The following is a 26377-nucleotide window of genomic DNA, read 5'->3' as shown; positions in this document are numbered from 1 at the left end:
AACCTGTCACATGGACTGGGACTCAGGCCACCTCCAGAGCGAGCCTGACCCAGGAGGAGCCAAGATGCAAACCCCATTTTTTACCCAGTAAAGAAGTGAGGGCGTCACCCTGAGAAGGGCTTCATTTGCTCATGGCTAGGTTCATAAGCATCCCTTTAAATACCAAATCCCTGTGTGCATTTAAAAATACCCAGTTCGCTCAGAAACAGAATGCAGAGTGAAAGATGCCAGATGCAAGAAATACATAGATAGAGTGCAGTTCTGTTTATACGGTGCTTCCAGAAAGGCCTAACTATAGGGAAAGAAAACAGATTCGTGGTTGCCTAGGTTTGAGGATGTAAGCGGGGATTGGCTGTGAGGGACATGTGGGAGTTTTGGTTGGCATGGCAGGAATGTTCTAAAACTGCATTGTGGACATGGTTGAGCATCTGAATACATTCACTAAAAATCATCACCACTTATAATGGGCGAATTGTATGTGCAAATTATACCTTGATGAAAGAAACAAACAAACAAAATCACTGCTTTCAGCTTGGAAAATCAGGTTTGGGGGCTCTTCTCAGAGGAAGTAGGCTCCGAGCTGGTTGTGGAAGACGGAGTGCCTTTGGGTAAGGAGAAACCACTGGCGGGGATTCCAGATGGAGGAACCCCATCCTGGGGAGAGGGCAGGCAGGAGGTGGGCAGGGAGGGAAGGAGCAGGTGGTCCGGGTGAGAACACTGGGGCGTGGAACGGACGCTCAGTAATTCTCAACGCTGGTTGCATGTTCCAGCCTCCTGGAGAGTGTGTCTAAAGCACAGGTGCCTGGGACCTGTGGATTTGGATTTAACTGGTCTTGGACAGATTCCAGGTGTAAATTAAAAAAAAAATTTTTAAGGAAACAATATTTGAATTCTGTCATTTCTTTTTTTACTTATCGACTGGAATGCTTCTATAGACACCCCCTCATCTATTATACAGCTAACTGGGGGAACATTTCATAGAGAAAAGGCAGGGCAAACACATCATTCTTTCACTTCATTTCCCAGTTTCCATGATGATAAACGTGTTTCCCATGACCCTCCAAAGATGACCAATACGTTTGGTAAAATTTGTCTATTTTAATTGAAGTAGAGTTGACTTACATTAACTTAACATTACACTACATTGACTTACATTATTTATATTCATGTCAGGTGCAGAACATAGTAATTCTATATTTTTAGAGATTACACCCCGTACAAAATTATTATAAAATATTGACTATATTCCCTATGTGGTACATTACATCCTTGTAACTTACTTATTTTATACCTGGTAGTTTGTACCTGTTAAACCCCTTCACCTATTTTGCCTCTCTCCTCAACCCAACCCACTGCCCTCTGGTAACTACTAGTTTATTCTCTGTCTCTGTTAGTCTATTTCTTCTTTGTTATATTTGTTCATCTGTTTTATTTTTTTATGTTCCACATAGAAATGAAAACATACAGTATTTGTCTTTCTCTGTTTGACTTATTTCACTAAGTATATACCCTCCTGGTCTCTCTATGTTACTGCAAATGGCATTACTTCATTATTTTTATGGCTGAGTAGTATTCCACCATGTATATACACGATAATCTTCTTTATCCATTCGTCTGTTGACAGGCACTTAGGTTATGTCCATCTTGGCTATTATAAGTAATATTTCTGTGAACACTGGGGTGCATATATTTTTATGAATTAGTGTTTTCATTTTCTTTGGATAAATACCCAGGAGTGGAATTGCTGGATGGTATGCTAGTTCTGTTTTTAACTTCTGAGGAACCTTGATAATGTTTTCCAAGGTGACTGCACCAATTTACATTCCCACCAACAGTATACAAGGGTTTTCCTTTTCTCGACAGCCTCTCCAACATTTGCAGCTATTTTTTCCCACTCAGTTGGTTGTCTTTTTGTTTTGTCAATGGTTTTCTTTTCTGTGCAAAAAAGCTTTTAAGTTTAAGTAGGTCCCATTTGTTTATTTTTGCTTTTGTTTCCTTTGCCTTAGGAGACAGATTCAAAAAAATATTGCTACAATTTATGTCAAAGAGTATTCTGCCTATGTTTTCTTCTAGGGCTTTTATGGCTACCATTCTACTCTTTCATTTCCAATTTTATTTATTTGGGCCCTCTCCCTTTTTCTCTTGATGATCTGGCTAAATTTTTATCAGTTTTGTTCATCTTTTCCAAAAATCCCAGCTCTTAACTTCTTTGTCTTTTCTGTTTTTTTCTCTCTATTTTATTTCTGCTCTTGATCTTTAGCATTTCTTTCCTTCTGCTGACTATGGGCTTTGTTTTCCTTTTTCTAACACTGTTAGGTGGAAAGTTAGGTTGTTTATTTGAGATTTTTCCTGTTTCTTGAGGAAGGCATGTATTGATATAAATATCCTTCTTAGAACTGCTTTTGCTGTGTTCCAGAGGTTTGGGAAAGTTGTGTTTCTATTTTCATTTGTATTTTTTGATTTCCTCTTTGGTTTCTTTGTTGACTCATTAGTTTCTTATTAGGATGTTGTTTAGTCTCCATGTGTTGGTTTTTCTAGTTTTCTGTCTATAATTGATTTCTAGTTTCATACTGTTGTGGTTGGAAAAGGTGCCTGATATAATTTAAATCTTCTTATATTTACTGAGAGTCGTTTTGTGACCTAGCATGTGATCTTTCTTTTTTTCATTTTCATACTCATTTTCATCATTTATTCATCTGCAAATGTACAACACATAATTATAACCAGCAAATGCATATTTCCTTAGTCTATAGAGTTTATAATCATTTTTTCATTCTGTGTAATATTTTACTTAATTGATGAGTCATAATTTACTTGAATACTTCCATGGGGTCAGATTTACAAGTTTTTTTCCGTTTTTCTCTCTTTAAGTTTTACCATTTTAATTATGATATGTCTTGGTGTGAGATAATAGAAAATATATATTGGTCTCTGCCCCTGGTTCCTGACTGAGGGTTCCTGAAACCCACGGAATTCCGTGGGAGAGAGGAGTGTCTTCTTTTCTAATGAGGGGACTCTGGGTGGGCTCCTGGTTTTGAACTGATCATCAAAAAGATCAAGCCATTGTTAGAAGTTTGGAATTTTCAGGCCTAACCTCTATTCTCTTGAGAAGAGAATGGGGCTGGAAATGGAGTTGATAATCACACCTACATGACAAAGCCTTTGTAAAAATCTCAAAGTTATGGGGTTCGGAGAGCTTCCAGGTGGGTGAACACACCCATGTACTAGAAAGGTGATGCCCCCCCACTCCACAAGGATGGAAGCTCCTGACCTCGGGATCACCCACCTCCCCCATCTCCAGACCTCACTCGATGTGTCTCATCTGGCTATTTATCTGTACCCTTTATCATGACCTTTGATACAATGGTGAATGTAATTAAGTGTTTCCATGAGTTCTGTGAGCCACTCAAGTAAATTAATTGAACCCAAGAAGGGGGATCACGGGAACCTCAGATTTACAGCCAATCAGCCAGAAGCACAGATGACAACTTGGACTTGCGACTGGTGTCTGAAGTGTGTGGGGACAGCCTTGTGGGACTGAGCCCTTAACCTGGGGAATCCGATGCCAGGAAGACACTATCATAATTGAATTAAATTATAGGACACCCAGCTGGTGTTGCGCAGAATTGCTTGGTGTGAGAACACCCCACACACTTGGTGTCAGACGTGTGATTGTGTCTGCAGTGTGAGAGTTAAGGAGAAACACAGGATGAAGGCTGGATTGTTCCCAATTCAGCCACCCAGTTCTCCCAAGACCATTTTTTAAAAGGTTCTCTCTACTAACATTTTATTTAGGAATTCTACATCATTATTACTAAGGGAGACTGGTATGTCGACTTCTTTTATTAAATAACCTTGATGTTTCCATCTTTTTCTATGCTCTAGAATAATTTAAGTAGCATTGATACTATGCATTCTTTGAAGATTTGATAGAACTCTCCTGTGATGTTATATACATTTGAAGATGTTTCTATTTGTTTCAATGGAAATTGGTTTGTGTGTCTTTATGTGTCTACTGAGGTCAGTTTGGGTAATTACGTTTTCCTAGAAAAGTACCCTTTTAAAAATCCTGGTGCACATTTATTAGCACAGCAATGTAAAAAGTGGCTTCTAATGATTTTTTTAATGTGCTGTTTTATTGGTTATTTCCCTAGTAGCATCATTTCTTATTTTGTGTCTTTGTGTGTTCTCTCTCTCTCATAATGAGGTTAGATAGTGGCTTGCCTACCTGTTTTTTTCCCTAAGAATCAGCATTTCGTATGTTTGTTTGTTCTGTTGTTTTTCTCTGTTCTGATTCATGAATTTTCTACTCTGATTTGTCACTCTGCTCTCACTATGGTCATTTGGAAAAAGAAAAAATTTAATTGACATCTTTTATTATATACTAGTAGTTCGAATGGCTCTAGATAGATAGGTAGTTACCACAAGTACTGGAAGAAAACACAGATAAATTCTTTTATAATCTGCAGGTGGGAAGAATTATGATTAAGAACCCAAAAGCAACATAAGAAAAGATTGACAAACTCAACTGCATTAGTTAAAAAAAAAACTTTTATAATAAAGGAGAAAACACCATAAGCAAAGTGAAAAAAAAAACAAATAAGGAAAAATTAATTGCAACAGAAATCACAAATTTCATTTCCCTAAAATATGAAGTTAATGAAAATGAAAAGGAAAAAACCAAAAACCCAGTAGAAAATGGTGGAAAGTTGTGAACAGCTAATTTATGGAGAAATAAATGCAGATGGTCTTTTAAGTGTATGAAAAGGTGTTCAACCTCTCATGGAAGAGAAACGTAAATTAAAATTTGAGTAGGGCTGTAGCTCAGTGGTAGAGTGTGTGCTTAGCACGTGTGAGGTCCTGGGTTCAATCCCAGGCCTTTAATAGGTCTTCCTTTATGTCTTTCAACAAAGTGGTGGAATTTTTCTGTAAAGGTCTTGTCTTTTTTATACTAGCTTGAATCCTAGGTATCTATTTTTGGCCACTGTCCAGGACATGTCTCTCTGGAAATGACCTTTTGTGAGTGTTGAGGTCTGTGTGTTGATCTGCTGTCCAGCAGTCTTGCCCAGTTGTTTGTAGTCTTTGGGATTTTCTCTGTGGACAGCACATCCCCTGCAAATAATGCCAGTAGGATTCCATCCACACCAATCCTCATCCTTTGATTTCTTTTTGTTTTCTTCTCTCTGTAGTTAGGAGTGACAAGACAGTGTCTGGCAGAAGCAGTGATGCTGCGAATTCTTGTCTTGTTCCTTCCTGTGGGGGGCTAATGGTCTCCCATTCAGTACGGAGCTTGCTGTGGGCTTGTGTGAGATGCTCACTGCTTGTGAAGCATCCCCTCTGGCCCTCATTCGCTCTAAATCCCCCTCCCTTTAGTTACAGCTGCTTGTTGAACGTTATGAAGTCGTTTTCCCACGTCAATGAGGCATCTGTTAATGAGATGACAGGGCACTGATGAATAGCGGTTCTAGTATTATGCCGACTTGACGTTCCAGGGATAAATCCACACTTCATCATGGTGTGTTGGCTTAGACGTGGCTGGGTTCACTTGGCTAGTGTTTTATTTGGGACTTTTGCATCTGTGTTTATAAGTGAGTTTGGCTAGAGTTGACCTCTCTCATTCTTTCTTCCAGGGGAGGGGTAGGCTTGGGTGACGGGGTGGGCAGCGATGCAGCCGGAGGTGGGCCTGGCCCCACCTGCCAGTCTGGACACATGGACGGGCCCTTGGAGAGCAGGGGCAGACCGGGTTGGAGGAGGTTTGAGACAGACAGCAGGTGTGATGGAGGCCAGACGGATGGAGGACAGGGACTTGGACACAGCTCCCCAAGGTCCGTGGGACTCTTGTGGGTTTCTGGAACCTTCAGCATTGCTGCAGGTGGGCTCTTTCTGTTGGGCAGTTGTGGAGCAGAAAACCCTCCTGCAGGTGGCCTCCCCCACGCCCATCACTGCGCAGGTCCCAAGTGTGGCCTCCTTGGTGTAGACGCTGCTCTGTTGAGGCCTATGGGGGACATGGGCAGCTGGGTAGCCATGTATCCCTGACATCACCCAGGTCCCGGGGAGAGCCTGGACTTGACGGTGTCCCCAGGCCAGTGTGAGCAGATGGTGTTCTCCCTGGTGCAGTCTCTTGGACGGAGGCTCAGTTCAGGGTGAAGCGGACCTGGGGCCCTCTGACCCTGGAGGTGTGGCCCTAGCTATGACTCTGAGCAAGTCACCTACCTCTGGATACTAGATCTTCAGGTATAAGACAGGCAGACAGAGAGGTCCAAAATTGATTTTGCTGATCCTTCTTTGGGTGTTTATATCAGTCAGTGAAAGAAAGAAAGGAAGGAAGAAAGAGAGAGAGAAGGGAAGGAAGAAAGGAAGGAAAAGAAAGAGGGAGGAATGGAGGGTGGGAAGGGAGGAAGGATGGACAGAGAGAGGGGAGGGGGGAGGGAGAAGGGGAGGGGAGGGGAGGAGCAAGCCAACACGGTAGATGGCTGGTCACCAGAGCAGTGCCTACTTATGAGTCTAAATAAGAGAACATTTCAACTGTACTTCAATTTTTAAAAAGTCAAATAAAAAAAAGAGAGAGAGTACATTTCTGTCAGAAAGCTGCCTGGAGCTTTTCTGTAAGCACTCATACGTGAACCAGGGTCAAAGCTGTCTTTCAGAGAGTGGGAGGTGGTGCAGAAATGTTGGCTATAAATTGTGCCTTTTCGCCTACACGGTTTTTAGACTCCCAACTGACCATTTAGGCTTGTCCTGTTGATTTTGGAGAAGTAAGTTAAGATTGGCTTGAGTTCAATCTAATTTCTGCTACATTTTGATTGTGTAAGGCTTGAATGGTGGACCTGCCTCCATGCTTGTAAAGGGTTAAGGATTTTGTGTAAACCACAGCGAGCACAGCCCAGTATTTTGACCCAAGGCAGGACTCAATGCAACATAACTGAGCTTTCATTCTGTTGCTCTCTGGGCTGGCAAAGTCCTGTTACCTCCCTGGGCCTCAGTTTCCTCACTTATGAAGACACTTGAGGTAACAGAAAACCCATCCCACAGTGACGTAAACTTTTCTTGTGTAAGTGAACAGTGTCGGTGGATGGTTTCAGGCCAGGCTTGATCTAGTAGCTCGACCTTGCTATCATGGGTTCAGTTTCCTCTCTCAGCCTTCTCTTCTATTATGTCAACTTCATCCTAAGACCATTTTAGTAAGAATATTCTGATTGTGTATATTTCTGCTTTGGCAATACAGGATTTATATTTGGTCCTCAGAGTACCCATGTCTTATTTAAAGTCTAGTCACAGGAAAATAAATGGATAAAGATGAACCCAAACAAAACAAAACAAAACAAAACAGCAGCTTATCATGATAAAGCCAGACTGGAAAGAGGCCTTTGACAGCCAGGACCACCTCAAGGACACACTGATGATGTATTGAGAGCTGCTTCCTGGGAGCATTGCATGCCTGCCTGAGGGGCTGGCGCCCAGCCTGCTCTGTAGACTCGGGGTTAGAGACCTCAGTCATTGCCCGGCTTCAGTGATGACTCCAGGTTATAGTCATCTCTGTGTGAAAATGAAAACGATCATGAAATACATCAGGCAGCCTTGCACATGGATGAAGGTCCTAGCACATACAAGGTCACAGGTGTATCAGGGGTGGAGGGGCCTTTGGTGAAACTGGGAGTCATTTTATGTTGCCTGCCCATGTCCCTGCTTTGCAAGCCGGCTGTGGGATTCCCCGGAGAGAAGACCCTGCAGAGACAGCACTTTCCCCTTTTGCTGGGCTTGGATTACCGTCAGAAGCCGGAGGTTTGGCTGGTGTTAACACTTCTGCAAACAATTTTGACCCTGCCACATCTCCCTGTGTGTGTTCTGGCCCTGTGTGGGGAGGGGTATGCAGGTGACACTTGCCTGAGCAGACCCCTGTCTTGAAAGTGAAATTCATTTCCTTGCCTTTATTTTCCAGATGAGAGGCTGGGTCTTGGTGGCACATGTGTGGGGAGTGATGGGTTTTAGTGTTGACATGAATCCTGCTGCCAGGGTCCTGTGCTAAGATGCACTTTGCGGGGGCCTCACATGGCATTTTTCTTTCTTTTCAGTTTTTGCCAATACATTATTTTCTACAGTCTCTTCTAGGATACTTTAAAAAAAAAAAAAAAAACAACCCAAACTCGACTTTGACTTTTCTCCTAGCGGCTGGGGTGGGATGTGGAAGCCCCCAGGTTATGTGGTCCATTGACTAGGTGGCCTCCAGGAGGGGTGTCATCTTGGACACCCCCCCCCCCAACTATCAGCATGTGAGAGAGCCACCACATCACTCCCAGGATGGGCTAGAGGGTCCTGGTCTGCAGACAGCTCTGCTCAGCTGAGCCTGTTCACCCACCAGGTGGAGGTGCCTCCCAACCAGTGACTCCCAAGACAGAATCCTGTCTTCTCCTGGACACTCATGATTCGGGAGGGTGTGGGTCCAGGGGATGTGTGGGAAAGGATTTCAGAGTGGTTTAATGGGACTTTGTGACCCAAACCACCCAGGCCACTCATTGGTTCCACCACCAGTGGGCCAGGGTCCTGCTGAGGTATAAGTGGTGCTGGGAGACCCTTGACCTGCCTACCGCAAGAACTCGCCTCCCTCTGGACTAATGAACTTCCTCTCTGAAAATGCAGCATCCCAGGAGGGCATCTGGACCCTCCTGGGTAAGCTCCCAGTGACTGGGGTTTGGCTGCTGGGGGTATGCAGGGGACAAGCTAGGGGATCCTGGAATCGGGGAGAAGAACCCTTGCTTTGTGCCAGGTGCCATCATTAGGGACCTGGGTCTGAGGTCCCCCCAGCTGAGGGGCTCACAGAGGGTGGCAAAAGGCACTTCTGGGGGCAATGAGTGCTCGGGTTGGGGTGGCTGCAGGGCAGCAGGGCTCGGCTGACTTTCTAACAAGAGACACATGAATTTCCCTTAGTACCTGGTGGCGCCGCAGTGAAGCCACATGGGCGATCCCATAATACCAGTTTACAGAAGGTTACTATTGTCCCCATTTCACAGCTAAGGAAACGTCATAGGTCACAGAGCTACTGAGTCCAGAGCCAGAATGCTCCCTCAGGCCCCTGACTTGGCCCCTCAGCCTTGATTTTCTCCAAGGAGGAAAGTCGACCATTATCCTGAAAGCTGTGGAGGGCCTGAGGGAGCTCTAGGTCCTGCGGGTCTTCTCTGTTTCTGATGCGGAGCCTGAAGTTCCAGGTGATGGGGGATGGTTGTGGCCACAGCTCATAGGCACGGAGGTGGGATTGATGTCAGATCTTGGACTGAGACACCGCATTACCTCACTGCCTTCCTCCCATCTCTGGTGCCATCCAACTCTGTGCCAAGATAGCTCCATAGCAGGGCTGCCTGCCGCCCCAGCTCTCCACAGGGATGAGCTCGAGGTGGCCACAGCAGGGAAGTCTGGGGACATCACACCCTTTGAGCTTGTGTCTGAACTGGGTCCTGGCTGGCTGAGGAGAGATGTTTTAAACCATCACAATTCCCAGTGCAGCTAGAGCCCTTCCCTGACTGCATCTCCTTGTCCCCCACACAGAAGTAACTATTGTCCGAGTGTGATGTTTAAACTTCCTACATTTGTAAGCGTACCTCTGTCTATTATTTTTGCCCATCTTTACTCATGCTGTAAATGATACCAAATTGTGTGCTTTTTCTGTAGCTTGCCTTTCTTTTGCTTCACCTTGTGTCTGTGAGATTCAGCCCTGTGAAAACGCGCAGCTGTAGTTCCTACTTTTTCACTGCTGTGTGACGCGACGTTTCCTCATAGGCACGTGCTGGTGTCTGTTCTCCACTGGTGGATGCTTAGATGGTTTCCGGTTTCTTGCTGTTACAGACGAGGCTGTTAGGAATACTCAGTGTGTCTCTGTGTGACCACAAGCCAAATTTGTCTGGGATATTTAGCCAAGATTGGAATTGTGACATGCGAGAGTGCAAGCGTCTTCAAGTTTCCTAAAAGCAGCTCACTTGGTTTCCAAAGTGGGTCTCCTGATGGGCAGTCCCCCTTCTCCGCTTCCTTGACAACACTTGGTCTTGTCAGATGTTTTTAGTTTTTGTCCATCTGGTGGGGAAAGTGGAATCTATCAGGGGTCTTCATTTGCATTTCTCTGCCTGCCAGTGAGGTTGAATATCTTTTCATATGTCTATATGAAACTTATATATATATTTATTTCACACATTTAATATTCTGTGAATTCGTGGTTCATACCCTTTGCTCATTTTTTGGTTTTCTTATCGATTTCTTAATGCGCCTTCATTTGGCTTATGTATGATAAATGTCTTTCTCCATTTCTTCCTACCAACATAATGTAGAAGGCAAGAGCATGGACTCTGGGGCCAACTGGCAGAATTACATCCCAGCCCTAGCTGCTGTGTGTGTGGTGATTTATGTCTCAATGTATCGGAAACTTTCCATTTTATTCAAGAAATTGGTTCCATGTTAAAAGCCTTGATTAAAGAGAGTTTTTATTTTTTAAAAAACCAAACTCCCCGCATGGCCCTGATACCTTTTCTGTGCCTCAGTTTGGGCATCTGTAAGATGGGTGTGATGGGCATCGTCACCCCCTCACGGTGGTGCTGGGAGGATGCATCACCTCTGGGTCATGATAGGCACAGGACGGACTAAGTAAACCGTGTTGCGCTGGCCCTGCATGGTCCCATCAGACCGCAGGCGTGCTCTCCCTAGCGCCGTGTCCTCATTTGATGAGATTGGCAGACAGTTCTCTCTGGCTCCCAGCCACCTGGATGACCCTCCCTTCAGCATCCCCAAGCTGCCTGAATAGAAAACGAAGTCCCAGGAGACGATGAAGGGATTGGAAGGCTGCAGCCTCCATGCAACAAAAACAAAAACCTCGCTTGCTAAGGGGAAAGTCCTAACGAGGAGAAGCAGGCAAAGCCGGGCGCCGAGGGTTGGTCTCAACCCTGCGCTTCACTCCTGAGGGTCTGTCTGTGCAGACCCCCTTGCAGACCCTCCTTTCCCCTCGCCCTGGCCTGAAGCTCCACTTCTTTATACCTCAAAGCCAGGCAGGAAGTCCAGAACACAAGATGGTTTAACATCAAGGGAGGATGTAGCTCAGTGGTAGAGTGGATACTTAGCATGCACGAGATCCTAGGTTCACTCCTCAGTATCTCAATTAAAAAAAATTTTTAAAGATGATTTAATTTCGAGAATCACTGGAGAAATACGTCAGTGTCGCAGTGTCAACACCCTGCCACCAAGAGCACAGGGAGCTGGGCTTCTGTCCCCGAAACACGGTCTGCTGCTCAAGAACAAGTTTATCCAGGATGGAGGTCCAATTGGGTCAGAACACCTTTGGTTGATTGAACCTCAACGTTAATAAATTAGCTCAATACTGCAGTCAGGAGTTCTTGGGTTTACTGAGTAGAACCTCAGAGGATTTTACAGAAAAGCAAACACAGAAAACAATTAGGTAAAGTTGCTGAATATTAGAACCAGTTTGGGTTTATAGCAAATTTCTGGGCTTTGAAACGGATGAACTATACCACCTCTCTGTTGTAAACTCTGCCTTTGGGAGGCCTCTTGGGCCCCACAGAAGGAAAACAGAGAGACCCCTTCGGCAGAACGGTCCCTACTCAGTAAACTGATTGCATATGAAGAGTCTCTGTATGGGAATCCGGGGCAGGAAGTGAGGAATCTAGTGGCAAATGTTACACATCCCCTGTGGCCCCTCACTTCCAGACTTGGAAAGATGAACTTCCAAGAATGGAAGGGTTTTTTTTTTTTTTTTTTTTTTGGGGGGGGGATGGTATAGCTCAGAGGTAGAGTGCCTGCTTAGCATGCACGAGGTCCTGGGTTCAATCCCCAGTACCTCCATTTGAAAAATAAATAAACCTAATTATCCTCCAAAAAGAATGGAGGTTTTGGACCATTTTAACAGTAGCAATTTATGTGTTATTCTTAATTAAATATTTGCAGATCATGTTTAGAAGCCACCTTCTCAGTCAAAACAATTGTTTTTGAAACTTGGGAGAGGAAGTGTAAGTCCAGTTTGTTCCCCAAACAGTTGCACAAATGAGAATCTTAAGGTTTGAGCTTTTTCTTGGCTAAAGATCCAGCTTCTTGCCCACAAGGAGAAGAAGAATCCAGGCTGGTGTCTATAAACAGAGTTACTAGCATGTGGAGACTTGACTTTGAAGCTAGCTTGGGGGCTCAGTTGTTTCAAATTTAAGCTTTTGACTTATAAGCAGCCCTCAAGCTGGGGCATCCCAACTGGATCATCACTGTCCCCCAGCCCTCAGCCCTCGTCCCCATAACATGGGCTGCGTCTTCCTTGTCCATCTGGCTCCGGGGACCAGGAGCTCCCGTCTGAGGTCAGCCCCTGTTTCCCCACGGTGACTGATCTATGGCCAGTTCTTGGCATGGTGTCCTGGGGCCCCAGTCCTCTCTCTGCTGTGTGATGACCCTGCTTTGCCCGTTTGTCCCTGAGGAAGCAGCAGACCTCCTGCCCCTACCCCTGTGCCACAATAAACAACATATATCCCAACCTGGGGGAGCATTCACTGCCCCCCCCAATTCCATCCTGGGATTCCAGCCACACCCGAGGGCACATCTCACTGCATCCCACCTTGGGCAGCTTGGCTGAGTGGCGGGGCCAGGTCCCAGGAAGCCACCTTGAGCAGCAGCTTATCTGCCAGAGGTTGACCTCTGCCAACTGACCATCGCTTCCTTGAGACAGCCCAGTGTAGGTAAGCCCCGAGTCCACCTGGGCAAATGTGAACTCCCATTCCAAGCTTTCCTTCATGCAAAGGTGCTGAGAGTCCCACAAAGACCTGACTTTCAGTGCTGGCTGCAGCCACCAGCCTGGTACCAGGAGGAGCCACACATGAGCTGGCGGTGCTGCGCTGATGGTCCGCCTTCAATGCACCTTTGTAAGGTGCTCATCAAATTCCACTTGTTCGACATCACAGCATCCCAGACATCCCCACACCTGTGTGCCCAGGGCCCAGCCCCTTACAAAGCACAGGGTTGCCCATTTAACTCGAGGAAATGCAACCAGAGTTCTCAGATCAGCTGGAAGAAAAAATTCGATTTCAGACAGTGGGTTGGTGATTCTGCTGTGCCGGCCTCCGGGAGATCAGTCTACCCATCTCCATGCAGACTTCCCGCCTCTGCCCTGGACATGTGACCTCCAGCCCCTGCCCCTTACTCCCAGGTGCCCTCCCAGGGGCCCTCCCAGGTCTTGGAGTCCATGAAACCTGAACTTTGCGGGAAAGGGCTTATGAAGGTTGGTTCTGATGCCCACTGCCACCAGCCCAGCTCCTGCCTGTGCTCCAGTGCCAGAATCTCCCAGTCTGGGTGAGGGTTCCCATGAGCTGGCCTGTCACTGGCCGTGGCCCTTCTCCCGGCCTCAGTGGCTTCCTCTCTCCGGCCCCTCCCCCAACCACCAGGTCTGCCGCTGGGCCTTGAGGGTCTTTCTGGATCTGGGACCCCCCCACCGATTCCCCGGCCAGAATTTCAAAGGCAGCTGACCCCCTTCTTCAGCAAATTGATGAACCATCCACTCAAAATGCGATTTAGAATATCTGTTTACCTCCCGAGCATCTGGAAACCTGGCATTTCAAAGGCTATGTTTGAGCCGAGATCCAATTTACTGCCAGAAACGTGCGTGGAAAGTAACGGAGACCCACCGATGGCAGTGGAAGTGGCGTCTTGTGAAAAAATTAATCCTGACACCCAGTGCCGACTCCCCAGCAACCGAATTCATAAGGGAACCGAACCTCATGGGGCTTGAAGTCAGGCAGCGGAAGGGCTTTTTGCTGGAAGTGTTTTCCCCTGTGCCTGAATCCTGCTGTGGCTCCAGCGCTGGGGCGAGGGCCTGTCTTTCTCTCCGGGTGGATTCCCGGGGCTGGGGGCTCTGGACCCTGGAGAAGCCCGACGTCAGCACATGGACAGAAAGTGCCTCTGCAGAACCTTCTGGGCTCCTATGACTCTGTATTTCCTGTTTCACCAGGGAAGTTGGGCTACTGGATGATACCCTAAAATAAGACCAATCTGTGAAATGGGCCACTAAGTTGGAAAGTGGAGTGTTTTAGCATCGTGGGGGTACATGTGTGCTGCATTTCCAGCTGGAGGTTGAGCAGGATGAGGGGGTTATTGCAGGCATGCTTGTCAATCCCTGGAAGAGCCGGTTCTTGGATTTCCCTCCAGTCACAAAGGACTGAGAGGGTCCCTCCTGCATCCAGAGTGGGTCGGAAGGGAACGAGGACACGTGTGTGGCACAAGAAGGAATGGGCTGGGCCATCCACAGCTGGGGAGAGCCTGAATGTTCCACTCTGTGTTTGAATCTCCGGGTTCGTCCTGGCTGCTGGACTGGTGTGGGCCACCTGGGGGTGCCTGGCCAGGTGGTGGGTGGACACGGAGTCAAGGAGGCAACAGCTGACCCCCAAGGTCTTCCTGGATCTCCACACTTGCGACTTTGTTGGACTTGTCTTTAAGATGAACTGTAGTAGAGGGTGGGGATAAATTAGGAATTTGGGATTAGCAGATGCTAACTATTGTATATAAAATAGATAAACAACAAAGTCCTACTGTACAGCACAGGGAGCTATATTCAATACCCTGTAATAGCCTATAATGAAAAAGAATGTGAAAAAGTGTGTATATATTTCTATAACAATCTAAAGGGGATGGAGAAAGCTTAAAAAGACAGAATCACTGTGCTGTACATCAGAAACTAACACGACATTGTAAATCAAGTATACTTCAATTTAAAAAAAAGAAAAGGAAAAAAAAATAGGATGAACCCTCTGTTTGGATGAAGGTCATCAAAGGAACACAAGCCCACTGTAGCCAGTGCCAGCCCGAGGCCCCGGGAGGGTGGGAGAGTGCCTCTCTGCAGGGAAGAACAAATTCGTATTTTTCTTTAGAGAAAATGAAAAGTGGTGCTGGGTCCAAGCGGTAGGTGACCTTGCTGCTGAGTTGAAATGCTGCTGGGGAAATGAGAGAAGACGCACATGAAAAGAATGCTAATGAATCGTGGTGGACGGGAGCCCAGGGCCCTGAGTCCCTGCCATCCACAAGGGGTGCCTATAAATAGACACTTAAAAACCGATTCTAAATGGAGTTGAGATGCAGGCCGTTTCCATTTCTGGAAGAGTGTTATGTAAGGGGCTAGGGGCCCGCTGTCATCCCAGACTGCTTTGATGATTCCCTGCCTTTGTTGGGAGCCCGCGTGGAGCCAGCGGGAGTGCTCTGGCTACAGGGGGATGAGACTGTCCTTTCAAGAGACTTGCAGACCAAGGGCAACAGAGGGAGAATGGTGGCTGCCTCCTCCGAGTGTGGCTGGTCCTGGAGATGCTGGACTTCTGGGTGGATGGGCTCCTCCACAGGCCCATGGTGTTCAGGGCAGGGGTGGCTGGGGGCCCAGGATGGGAGGGGTGATACAGGAAAATGTGGGGCAAGAGGATGGCCATGTCCCAGGTCTCAGTTGAGTCTCTGGGATGCACCCTGCCAAGTGTGGATTCTTGGCTTCACACAGGAAAGAATTCAAGAGTGAGCCACAGTTGAATAAAAGTAGATTTACTCAGAGAGGTACATACTCTATAGACAGAGTGCAGGCTGTCTCAGAAGGCGAGAGAAAGGCCATGAGATATGGGGGTTGGGTGTTTAGTTTAAAGTGAAAGTAGGCACACTCCATAGACAGAGTGCTGGTCATCTCACTCAGAGGGGAGAGCGGCCACGAGGCGCAGAGCTGCTAGTTTTTATGGGCTGGGTAACTTCATATGCTAACAAGTGGGAGGATTATTCTAACTACTTTGGGGAAGGGGCTGGGATTCCCAGGAATTGGGCTGCCACCCACTTTTTAACCATGTATGATCAGCCTGGGAGCTGTCATGGCGCCTGTGGGTGTGCCATTTACCATGTTAATATTACAATGAGCATATAATGAAGCACAAGGTCTATTGGAAGTCAAATCTCCTGCCATCTTGGGCCTTAAGGTCTACTGGGAGTTGAATTCTCTGCCATCTTGGTGCTAATGGCTGTGTCATTCCTTGAATGGCTGTGCCCTGCCCCCTTCCCTCCTGTCTCAAGGGGAAGAATGTGTGTGGAGAACTCCAACCTGTCTGGGCTGGAAGACTGAGGCTTCTGGCCCCTTCCCTCCATCCTCCTTGGTCACGACTGGCCAGAGCTGGGGTGGGGGATGCTCAGGTTGACAGAGACCTTCCGGGCTGAACTGCTTGAGGTCACAGAGCAAGCATGTGACAGGGTGAGGAATTGAGGCCCCAGCTCATGGCTCCCAGGGAAGGGTCCTTGCTGCTGGACGTGACATTTAGGACACGCACTAACCTGCAAATCACTTCTCTGGGGAGCCAGTTGCTCAGATGGTGGGGTTTGGAGGCAGGAAGGACATGGCCCCAGCTGGTGTTCGAGAGGGTTTTGTGGGATTTCACCTTCCCACCCTCCTTTAAGGCCGTTGCACATTTTACACGTGGTGACGTGGAGGTCGATGCTGGGAAGGGACGTGAAAGGCAGCAGAAGCAGCTACCCTGGGATGGAAATGGAACAGCTCTGCCAACCTTAGGCCCCCCTGAGTAGACGCAAGCAGGTGACGCTGTGTGGGCTGCTCAGAACGGACACATCTTCAACCTTCCTGGGGACTGACCATCATTGTCCTTTGTCTGATCCGGAGGCATCTGCACTGTGCCTGTTTTGTGTTGCCCCCAAATTCCCAAATTAAAACCCACTGCTAGCAACGTCTGTCCAGGGGGATGAGAGCCACTGTCGGGCTTCCTTAGGAAAGTGACAACACGGAGTCCAGAGTGGACCTTTGTGACCAGGTAGAAGCTTATCTGCTGGTGCCAATTGGTTCATCTCGTAGAACTACAGTGGGTTCACTGTGGTAGGTATTCAAAGCCTTGCACTAATTTAAATTTCTATTGTCATCCCCAAAGAATGACATCATCCCCTGTGACTTCAAACCCTGGGACCAGATTGAAGGGGAGACTCCGCAGCAGCACAGCTGTTCAGGAAGCGCTCCCAGCCCTTCTGCTCCCGGGAGGAAGCCATTGCTGTGGTTTTGAAAGGAGCCGAGAAATTCCCTTATAACTGCTTCTGTCTTCAGCCAAAATGGAGGGCGGAAAGGGATCTGGATGGATGTTTCAGGCCAGCACATCCCCGTCCTCTTGTCCCACCCCAGGCTCCCCATCCCGGTCATCATCTGCCCGACCTTGAGTTGCTGATCCAGCCCGGGGGGCCTTGCCCTCCTGGTGCCCTTGAATCTGAGGGCCTTCCTTTCTCCCCAGTTTTGTATCTGCAAAACGTCCTCTGTTCAAGAGGAGGGTGAAACTTGATGGCCTCTTTTCTGTTCTGTTTCCGAAACCATGATGCCCCGGGAGGAGGTGTGGACTGGGAAGCCCAGCAGAGAAGATGCCAGGTGGCCTGCCTCCTCTCTCTTTCCTTTAATCTCTCCTCATTCCCCCCCCCCCACACCCACCTCTTCGGAAAGTGTCCCCAAATACTGGTTCTGCCTGCTAGTGGGTCAGGCTTTGTTGTGGGGAAATACATATTCATGAGGACTTTCAGGGGTTTATTGAAATGCCGATAGCCTCTCCTCGCTTTATTTGCCCAACTGTGATGTTAAGGCGGTCACCACGTGATGCAAGACTAAAGACACGTTTTAATTACTTGTGTCGGGTAATTTCTGATCATCTCATTAGAACTACAATCGGCTTGCTGTGACAGGTATTCAAAGCCTTGCGCTCATTTAAATTTCTGTGCTTGCAAGAGCTCTCTCTATGTGAGAGCCCCGGATCATTTCTGAAACCAAAGTAATTTTCTCTTTTCTTCGGTTTTATTCCAGAAAGATTTCATCACTGGGAGGTTTTCCAGGACATCACCAAACCGCTCTTTTTCGGTAAGAAAGAGGAGGGCATCTCGCGTGGCATGACGTTTTGCTTCTGACCTGTGTGACACGGGGCCGTTTTACTGGAGGGACGTTGCCCTCGGCGTGGGACTGGGCAGTTGTCCTAGTTTTTACTCCTGGGCAGCTGTGTTACTTACGTATAATCAGTACTAACCTGAGCACATGGGGTCTGAAGCTGGGGTCTGAGTCACAGCCAAGGGGCCGATGAGCACTGGAACCACTGGGGGGCGTTTCTGTTGCCTGGAATCGCCCCTCCCCTCCCCCGCCCCGTCCCCTCTCCCCGGCCCCGTTCCCCTCCCAAAGTGCGCATGCCCCGCCCCTCATTATACTCCGTGCTTCTGTAAACCACAGTCCTCATGGATTCCTTTACTTGGGTAACTCCTACTTAGATTCCTATTTATTTATTTATTGGTTTTTTTGGAGGGGGTAATTAGGTTTATTTTTACTTCTGAAATTTATTTGTATATTTACTTATTTATTATTTAACAGAGGTGCTGGGAATTGAACCCAGGACTTCCTGCATGCTAAGCACCAGCTCTACCTCTGAGCTATCCTCTCCTCTACTTAGATTCCTATTTATATTGAAAGCAGCTACACACCAGCAGCAGTAGATCCCATTTGAAACCTTTCTCCATCGAACCTTTGTCTGTGACTAGTCTGCTGGAAGTCTACCATTTTGAAATATTAGGATTCCAATTGGAAGACGCTTACTCTGGTTAAAAAGAGTGCTCCTAAGGTGACCAGGAATGAGGGGTGGTGGCCCCATGGGTGAAGCTGTATGGTGGCCCTCATCCCGCAGACCCACGGTTGGCACTTGGCTTGCTCTTGGCCCAAAGGACCTAAGGGAGCAGATTTGCATAGGTGCGTAGCCCAGGTGCCAGCCGAGCGACTGGTACAGGGGAAGTTTGGAGGAGATGGGTTCTGGGCTGAAGATGCTTTGAAAGACACCAGACTCTTGCTAGTAGGGGAGCTGGTGTGTGGGTTGGGGTAAGTTTGAAAAAGAGAATGTCGTCAGTAGTGAGGAAGCTGAGCCGGGTGTGGTGAGCGTGATGCCCAGAGCACGTCTGAGCATCTGGTGGATTCCGTGGGTCCTTATGCATTCAAGGGAGGGAGTATCTGCCAGTCGGATGGGCAATGCTGGGCATCTGTCCAAGGTGTCATAGGTAGGGTGGCTTTGGGACTCCCGAAGGAGAGGTGCATTCCCAGTGGGGAAGCTCTGTGCCAATTCTGAGGATGAAGATGACCACCAGTGGAGATGAGATACTGGAGGGTCAAGACATGGTTCAGAACCATTGTTTGGCCTCTGGGACAGCAGAACACAGGCCTTGCTGCTTGGAGCTGCTGGGAGACCACCGTTTTGTAAAGCAGGGTAACTGCACTTATCTTACTTGTTAACCCAGCATCTAGGTAGCTGCTGTTACTCACTGTGCTTTGCTTGGGTGCAAATTCCCTCACATCACATTGGGGGACGTTCTTGTCACAACTGTCCTGGGTGGATTCCACAGTGGCTTTGTGGGTGTTGGGGTGAAGTACATTCATAAGGCACCTAGAAGATGTAGAACAGTCAGCTCCCTCCAAGGAAATGGAGTGGGTAACTTCACAGGAGTGGCCTGATTTTTCATGGGTTTTGGGCATAAGAATAGATGAGTATTTTTTTGACCTTTGACAACCTTAAAGTTGTCAGTCTTTAAAGGTTGTGAATTCACTTTTGTGCCCCCAACAGGACCTTTTCTATCCCATTTGACTCTCTGTTTAGTCATAAACAGCCTTAAATGCAGTAGATGGGTCGACCCATCCTTTGTGAAAATGGTAAAGAAGTTTGGGGGGGTTTCTGGAAAGGGAAGTGCTTTGGATTGTTGGCTGTAAGGGCAGCTGGTGAAGGGAGGCGTTGCTGATGGGGAAGCAGTCTCACCGATTACAGTGAAATTCTGACCTGCTGGGAGCCCAAGCCACCCAACTCCATCCACCTTCCAGGGACTGTCCACCATGGAACTGGCTTCTTGAAGATTTTCTTAAGGAAACTGGAATTGTCATGGCATTCTGATGGAACTATGGGGCAGTTCTGTTTGTGCCTCTATGGTAGAAGGTATTTCCTTCTTCTGAGCCCAGAAAAGACCTAGTGAATTTTTATGTATCCCGAAATGCCATTAGAGCATTAAAATCAATTGCAGCTGACAAGAGGCTGAGGGCCCTTGCCAGCCGTGCTCACCCATCTGCGGTGTAATGGGCCCGTCGTTTAAGTGAATATACTCATCAGGGTTTTCTTCCCTGCAGAAAAGCATATTTCTTCTGTGACAGAAAATTGGCACTGAAATGGATATTTTTAAAATGTCAGTGATGCAAGAATGAATCTCTGTAAGATGAACTTGGGAGGGAAGAGACCTGGGTTTGTTTGTTTTTCTGCTGCAAACAAGCCTTTCTGTAACTTCAGAATACTCACGCTCAGAGTGTGTCCGCTGTCTTTTCCCAGGATAACTCTGTGAATATGTTTCCACAGTTTAGGTTTGGAGCTGAGTCCTATTTCTTTATCCCCTCACTGGAAGAATGAAATCCTAGGCCTCCCTACTCCTATGATATCTCTGTTCTACAGGCCCTTGATCTGTGAAATGCATGAATCAGAATTATATAAATTCCAGTGATTATCCTGAGGCAACGTGGGAGGGATTAAGAAGCTGTATTTAAATTATGGTCAAGGCCCAGAAAAATACGTCAAGTTAGAAGATGTCGTGTTGGTGAAAATGGCTGCCTAGTAGGGTGTTAGCATGCCCTTGGCCAAGTTCAAAGACAGAAAAATGCATGTCAAACTGGCCAAGGATGTTCCTAAAATATAAGATCCTAAGAGAAGCAGAGAAGTTCCCAGATACCAGGCATTGGAAGAAAACACGTGGAGTGAAGGGAAAGCTGGCATAGGAGAGGGGTGGGCAGTTTCCTGACGGGGAGCTGCAATTAAGATTTGTGATGTCTGAGTAGGGAGAGACTGAATGGGACCAGTGGGACACCCTGTAACAAATTCCCATGTGTCCAGGAACCCAGGAGATGGCAGACGTGTTGCTGACCAAGTGGGAAATGATGCAGGACAGGTGGTTGTCCACATGGGAAAAGATCAGATGAGATCCCTACCTCACCGCATACACATGAGTAAATGCCGATAGAATTCAAGGTCAAAATGATGAGCAAGATGTTAAAATCCATAGAAGAGATTTTCCGTGTGCCCTCAAGGCGGGAAAAGGCAAGACCCACGCACATGAGCATGGACCCATCATAAAAGACTGGTTAGTTGAACATTAATACCAGCACCTTCTTTTTTTTTTATTGAGTTATAGTCATTTTACAATGTTGTGTCAAATTCCAGAGCAGAGCAAAATTTTTCAATTATGCATGAACATACATATATTCGTTGCCACTTTGTTTTTTTGCTGTGAGCTACCACAAGATCTTGTATATATTTCCCTGTGCTACACAGTATAATCTTGTTTATCTATTCTGCACATGCCTGTCAGTATCTACAAATTTTGAAATCCCAGTCTGTCCCTTCCCACCCCCTGCCCCCTTGGCAACCACAAGTTTGTATTCTATGTCTACGAGTCTATTTCTGTTTTGTATTTATGTTCATTTTTTTTCTTTTTAGATTCCAAATATGAGTGATCTAATATGGTATTTTCTTTCTCTTTCTGGCTTACTTCACTTAGAATGACATTCTCCAGGAACATCCATGTTGCTGCAAATGGTGTTATGTTGTCATTTTTATGGCTGAATAGTATTCCATTGTATAAATATACCACAACTTCTTCACCCAGTCATCTGTTGATGGACACTTAGGCTGTTTCCATGTCTTGGCTATTGTAAATAGTGCTGCTATGAACATTGGGGTGCAGGTGTCATTTTGAAGTAGGGTTCCTTCTGGATATATGCCCAGGAGTGGGATTCCTGCGTCATATGGTAAGTCTATTCCTAGTCTTTGGAGGAATCTCCATACTGTTTTCCACAGTGGCTGCACCAAACTGCATTCCCACCAGCAGTGTAGGAGGGTTCCCTTTTCTCCACAGCCTCTCCAGCATTTGTCATTTGTGGACTTTTGAATGATAGCCATTCTGGCTGGTGTGAGGTGATACCTCATTGTAGTTTTGATTTGCATTTCTCTGATAATTAGTGATATTGAACATTTTTTCATGTGCCTATTGATCATTTGTATTTCTTCCTTGAAGAATTGCTTGTCTAGGTTTTCTGCCCATTTTTGGATTGGGTTGTTTGGTTTTTTTCTTATAATGTCATATGAGCTGCTTATATGTTCTGAAGATCAAGCCTTTGTTGGTTTCATCATTTGCAAAAATTTTCTCCCGTTTTGTAGGTTGTCATTTTGTTTTACTTATGGTTTCCTTTGCTGTGCAGAAGCTTGTAAGTTTAATTAGGTCCCATTTGTTTATTCTTGCTTTTATTTCTATTGCTTGGGTAGACTGCCCTAGGAGAACATTTTTGAGATGTATGTCAGATAATGTTTTGCCTATATTTTCTTCTAGGAGGTTTATTGTATCTTGTTTTATGTTTAAGTCTTTGATCCATTTTGAGTTTATTTTTGTGTGTGGTGTAAGGGGGTGTTCTAGCTTCATTGCTTTACATGCTGCTGTCCAGTTCTCCAAACGCCATTTGCTTTATTCCATTGTATATTCTTGCTTCCTTTGTCGAAGATTAGTTGACCAAAAGTTTGTGGGTTCATTTCTGGGCTCTCTATTCTGTTCCATTGGTCCATATGTCTGTTTTTGTACCAATACCATGCTGTCTTGATGACTGTAGCTCTATAGTATTGTCTGAAGTCTGGGAGAGTTATTCATCCAGCCTGTTTCTTTCTCTTCAGTAATGCTTTGGCAATTCTAGGTCTTTTGTGGTTCCATATAAATTTTATTATGATTTGTTCTAGTTCTGTGACCAGCACCTTCTTTAAGCGAAGGGACACTAGATAACATTTAAAGCAGATTGCCTCCTAGAATAAATATCTGTGATGCGTTTGCCGGAAGGGATTAGTATTCTGTCTGAATAAAGAATTCTTTCAGATCAATAAGAAAAAACAACACAGTTGAAAAAAACGGGCCAATACTACGAAGAAGAGGGGGTAGGGGTGATACCGTTGTAAAACCTGAACGGTGTATTTGTGGAGGTTTGTTACATCATCCTCTCCACTTGCTTCTGTGTGTTTGATAAGTTGGGAGAAGAAGAGGTTCTGTGAAACACCTCAGCATCTGCCCACACACCCTCCCTGCCCTTGTGTCCTGGGTCCCTCGGGCAAGGCTCTTTTGTTCCTTTTTATTAGCTCACCCTCTCAGTCGCTGTAATCGCTGGATTCCTAGGCTCACTGCTGTACAGACCATTCTGCGTTGCCCTCTTCATCGAAATGGTTAGAACTTCTGTTTTCCTTCGGCTTTATTGCCATATAACTGGTCTACCAAAACAGTGCATGTTGTTAATGCATGCAACTTGATACACTTGAACAGGTGGGTACACCTGTGGAACCATCACCACGATTCAGGGAATGAGCAGACCCAACACTTCCAGAAGTTTTCTCCTGTCTCTTTGTTTTTTCTTTGCTTGTTTTATAGTGAAAACACTTAACGTGAAATCTACCTTCTTTAAAAAATGTGTTAAGTGCGTAGTATTCCTCGTGGTTAACTATGGGCGCTAGGTTGTATTGGTAAGTCTCTAGAACGTATGCATCTTGCATAACTGAAACTTTGTATCCCTTGAAGGACAACTCCTCATCTGCCCTCCCCCAGCCCCTGGCAACCGCCGTTTCAGCATCTACTTCTGTACCACTGACTATTGTAGATGCCCGTGTCAGACGAATCACACAAGCATCTTCCTTCTGTGACTGGCTTATCTCACATAGCATAATGTCTTCCAGATCCATCCATGCTGTTGCAGATGGTAGGGTCTCCTCCTTTGTAAGCGCTGAGTAATATTTCAGCATATGTGTAGACCACATTGTCCCTATGTGTTCATCTGGCTATTGGACACATGGGTGATGTCCATGTCTTGGCAGAGTGAGCTGAGCTTTGCATGTTGGTCTGGGTCTTCCTTCAACAGTAGCGTCTACACAGCATCTGCTCTTTCTAGCTCTGTGTGGCTGTTCCCTCTTCTATAGGCTTTTATCTATCTTGACAGACAGGGCTCATGGGCTCCCCTTTGTTGGTGGGGTCTTAGCTAGACACTCCAGCCACATTTAAGCCTGTCTGTGCTTTCCTGCCTGACCGCTGATTGCTCTGTAGACTTGGATACCTGCCTGTCCCACATCCTTCCCACTGTCTGGTCCAGCACCTCATGTATCATACATGCTTGGGAAGTCTGCGATCTTTAAGATCCAAAAATCTTCTTATACTTTCAGAGGCTCACTTTCCTCATCTGTAAACTGGAGACTTGTGACTTCAGGGGTGATCATGGGAAGGCACTGCATCATGGGTGGGGAGGGCAGAGCACCTAATAGCTCCCCATTATCATCAATTTCCTTCCCTGGAGCAGGAAGAGAGAGGGCACAGAGCTGGCCGTTTGGATTTGCTTTCCAACTTGGGGTGTGTGTGTATGTGTGTGTGTATGTCTGTGTGTGTGCCTGTGTATATGTATTCAAATACTGGAAAATGTCTGCTCTGACACCAACTTGTTTTTTTCAAGTTGCACATTAGGAGAGGAAAAATTCATCTACACCTTTTTTAAAAGATGAAAAATGTGTTAAGAAAAATAGCACTCTGAGCTGCTACTAGGTTGAGCCCAACATAATTAGTGTGATTAAATTAAAGGAGGTTAGTCATTTCTGTATGTAATTTTTTATTAATGATATTCAGATCTAATTAATGAGATTCAGTTCTAATTAATTCCGTGAGTCTGTTCACTGGTATTCTCAAACCGTGCATGTTCTGTGGAGTCCCACAGGAGATGTTCCTGAAAATAATAGGGCGCGTTCAGATCAGGCTGGGACACACTGTCCTGCCCCTTCTCGGAGTCCCATAGCGTCCTGTTAAAGGCCTTGAGAAGTCCTGCAAGAAAGCAACTCATTTAATTCTGTTTAACGTGTCATTCTCCAAACTTATTTTTACCACATGTGCTTCTAGATACACCAGGAGATGCTAATTGAAGTCAAAACAGTTCTTATACCCTAGCTCGGACTGGGACTGGTTGATGAGCAGCGTGTTTCTGGAGACATTCCTGAAGTCTTCCCAAGAGACAGTGCTGGGGTCTCCTCTTTTGGGACAGATTATACTGCAAAGAGTTTTGTTCTTATCCAGTCAGTGGTGGCCACAGACTAATCTTGGGCAAGTCACTTAATCTCCTTCAATCAGTTTACACCTCTGCAGGGAAAAATTGGGGGCGGGGGGGCTGTCATGGTGAAAGGTAGTACTTGGAAGTGCCCCCTCTGCTCCTGCCCCTGCCCACTTTGGGGCAGACACTCCGATTTACCAGGAAGGCTGTGTCATTGACTGTGTCCTGGACTCAGGGGTCAGATCTGGGACTTCAGGGAGAGGGTACCACTCCCCTGCTGCCAGCAATGTCTTTACAGGAGGTTTCAAAGGGAGCCCCCAACCTCCACTTTGATGATCAGCCACTTGGGGAAGTGTCGAGTGTGGTGGCTAGACACCCTGAGTGTTCAGGGGGGTTAAGGATGGACCCTGGGCAGGCACACATAGAAAACAAACTTATGGTTACCGAAAGAGGAAAGGGGCGAGAAGGGATAAATTAGGAGTTTGGGATTAATAGATACACACTACTATATATAAAATAAACAACAAGGTCCTACTCTATAGCACAGGGAAGAATATTTAATAGCTTGTAATAACCTATAATGAAAAAGAATATGAAAAGAAATACATATATAACTGAATCACTATACTGTATGCCAGAAATTAACACAACGTTGTAAATCAGCCATAATTCAATTTAAAAAATTTTTTTTGAAAAGAACTGACCCTGGGGAGAGGTGACCCATCAGTGTAGTAGGTTGTGCAGGAGGAAGTGAGGCTGGACCTATCATTTCGAAGGGCGAGGATACATCTCTGGGAGAGAGAGGGAGGGAGGTAGGGCATTGTTGGCAGATGGAAGCATGTATATGACCGAAGCGTGGAGACAGGAGGCAGGGTCTGGGGAGTCAATCGGTGACCTGGCCTGATGGAGAGGCAAGAGGATGAGGTAGCAGAGGCCAGATGGTCCTGTTTAGATGGACATGCAGACCCCCTGACAGATTTTCACTGGAAGGCTGACACCATAGATGAGTGTGGAAGGCAGGCATGGAGGGGAGGCCGCTGGGGAGAGACGATGAGGCCAGAGTAGAGGCTGGTAGGGATGGAGGAGGGCCGGAGGTGAGACCCTGAATGGGGAGAGCTGTGTGCGGGTCCAGGAGAGGGGGTGGTCCATGGCAACAGGAGGGGGGGACTCGGGGGAGGGAAGATCATCTTCAAGGGGGGAAAGAGTTGTTGCATTCCTCTTTCAGGAAGGATGGAGGGCCTTTTGAGGGGT

The 26377-nt window shown here is 46.5% G+C and overlaps 1 protein-coding gene across 4 annotated transcripts in view; it reads left to right on the top strand.

Annotated features, from left to right (window-relative positions):
• APBA2 (amyloid beta precursor protein binding family A member 2) overlaps positions 1 to 26377 on the top strand; it is a 176519-nt gene that overhangs the window by 60302 nt on the left and 89840 nt on the right. For 3 of the 4 annotated variants that reach the window (XM_032469206.1, XM_032469205.1, XM_032469208.1), the window contains exon 3: positions 17822 to 17875. The exons of the other annotated variant lie outside the window; for it this stretch is intronic. The gene's annotated coding sequence lies outside the window, so the exon portion shown is untranslated. The remainder of the gene's footprint in view (positions 1 to 17821; positions 17876 to 26377) is intronic. 4 annotated transcript variants of the gene reach the window in all.

This window comes from Camelus ferus, chromosome 27 (genome assembly GCF_009834535.1).
Source record: "Camelus ferus isolate YT-003-E chromosome 27, BCGSAC_Cfer_1.0, whole genome shotgun sequence".
Classification (NCBI taxonomy): domain Eukaryota; kingdom Metazoa; phylum Chordata; class Mammalia; order Artiodactyla; family Camelidae; genus Camelus; species Camelus ferus.
This window is presented reverse-complemented; position numbering and strand designations above follow the sequence as displayed.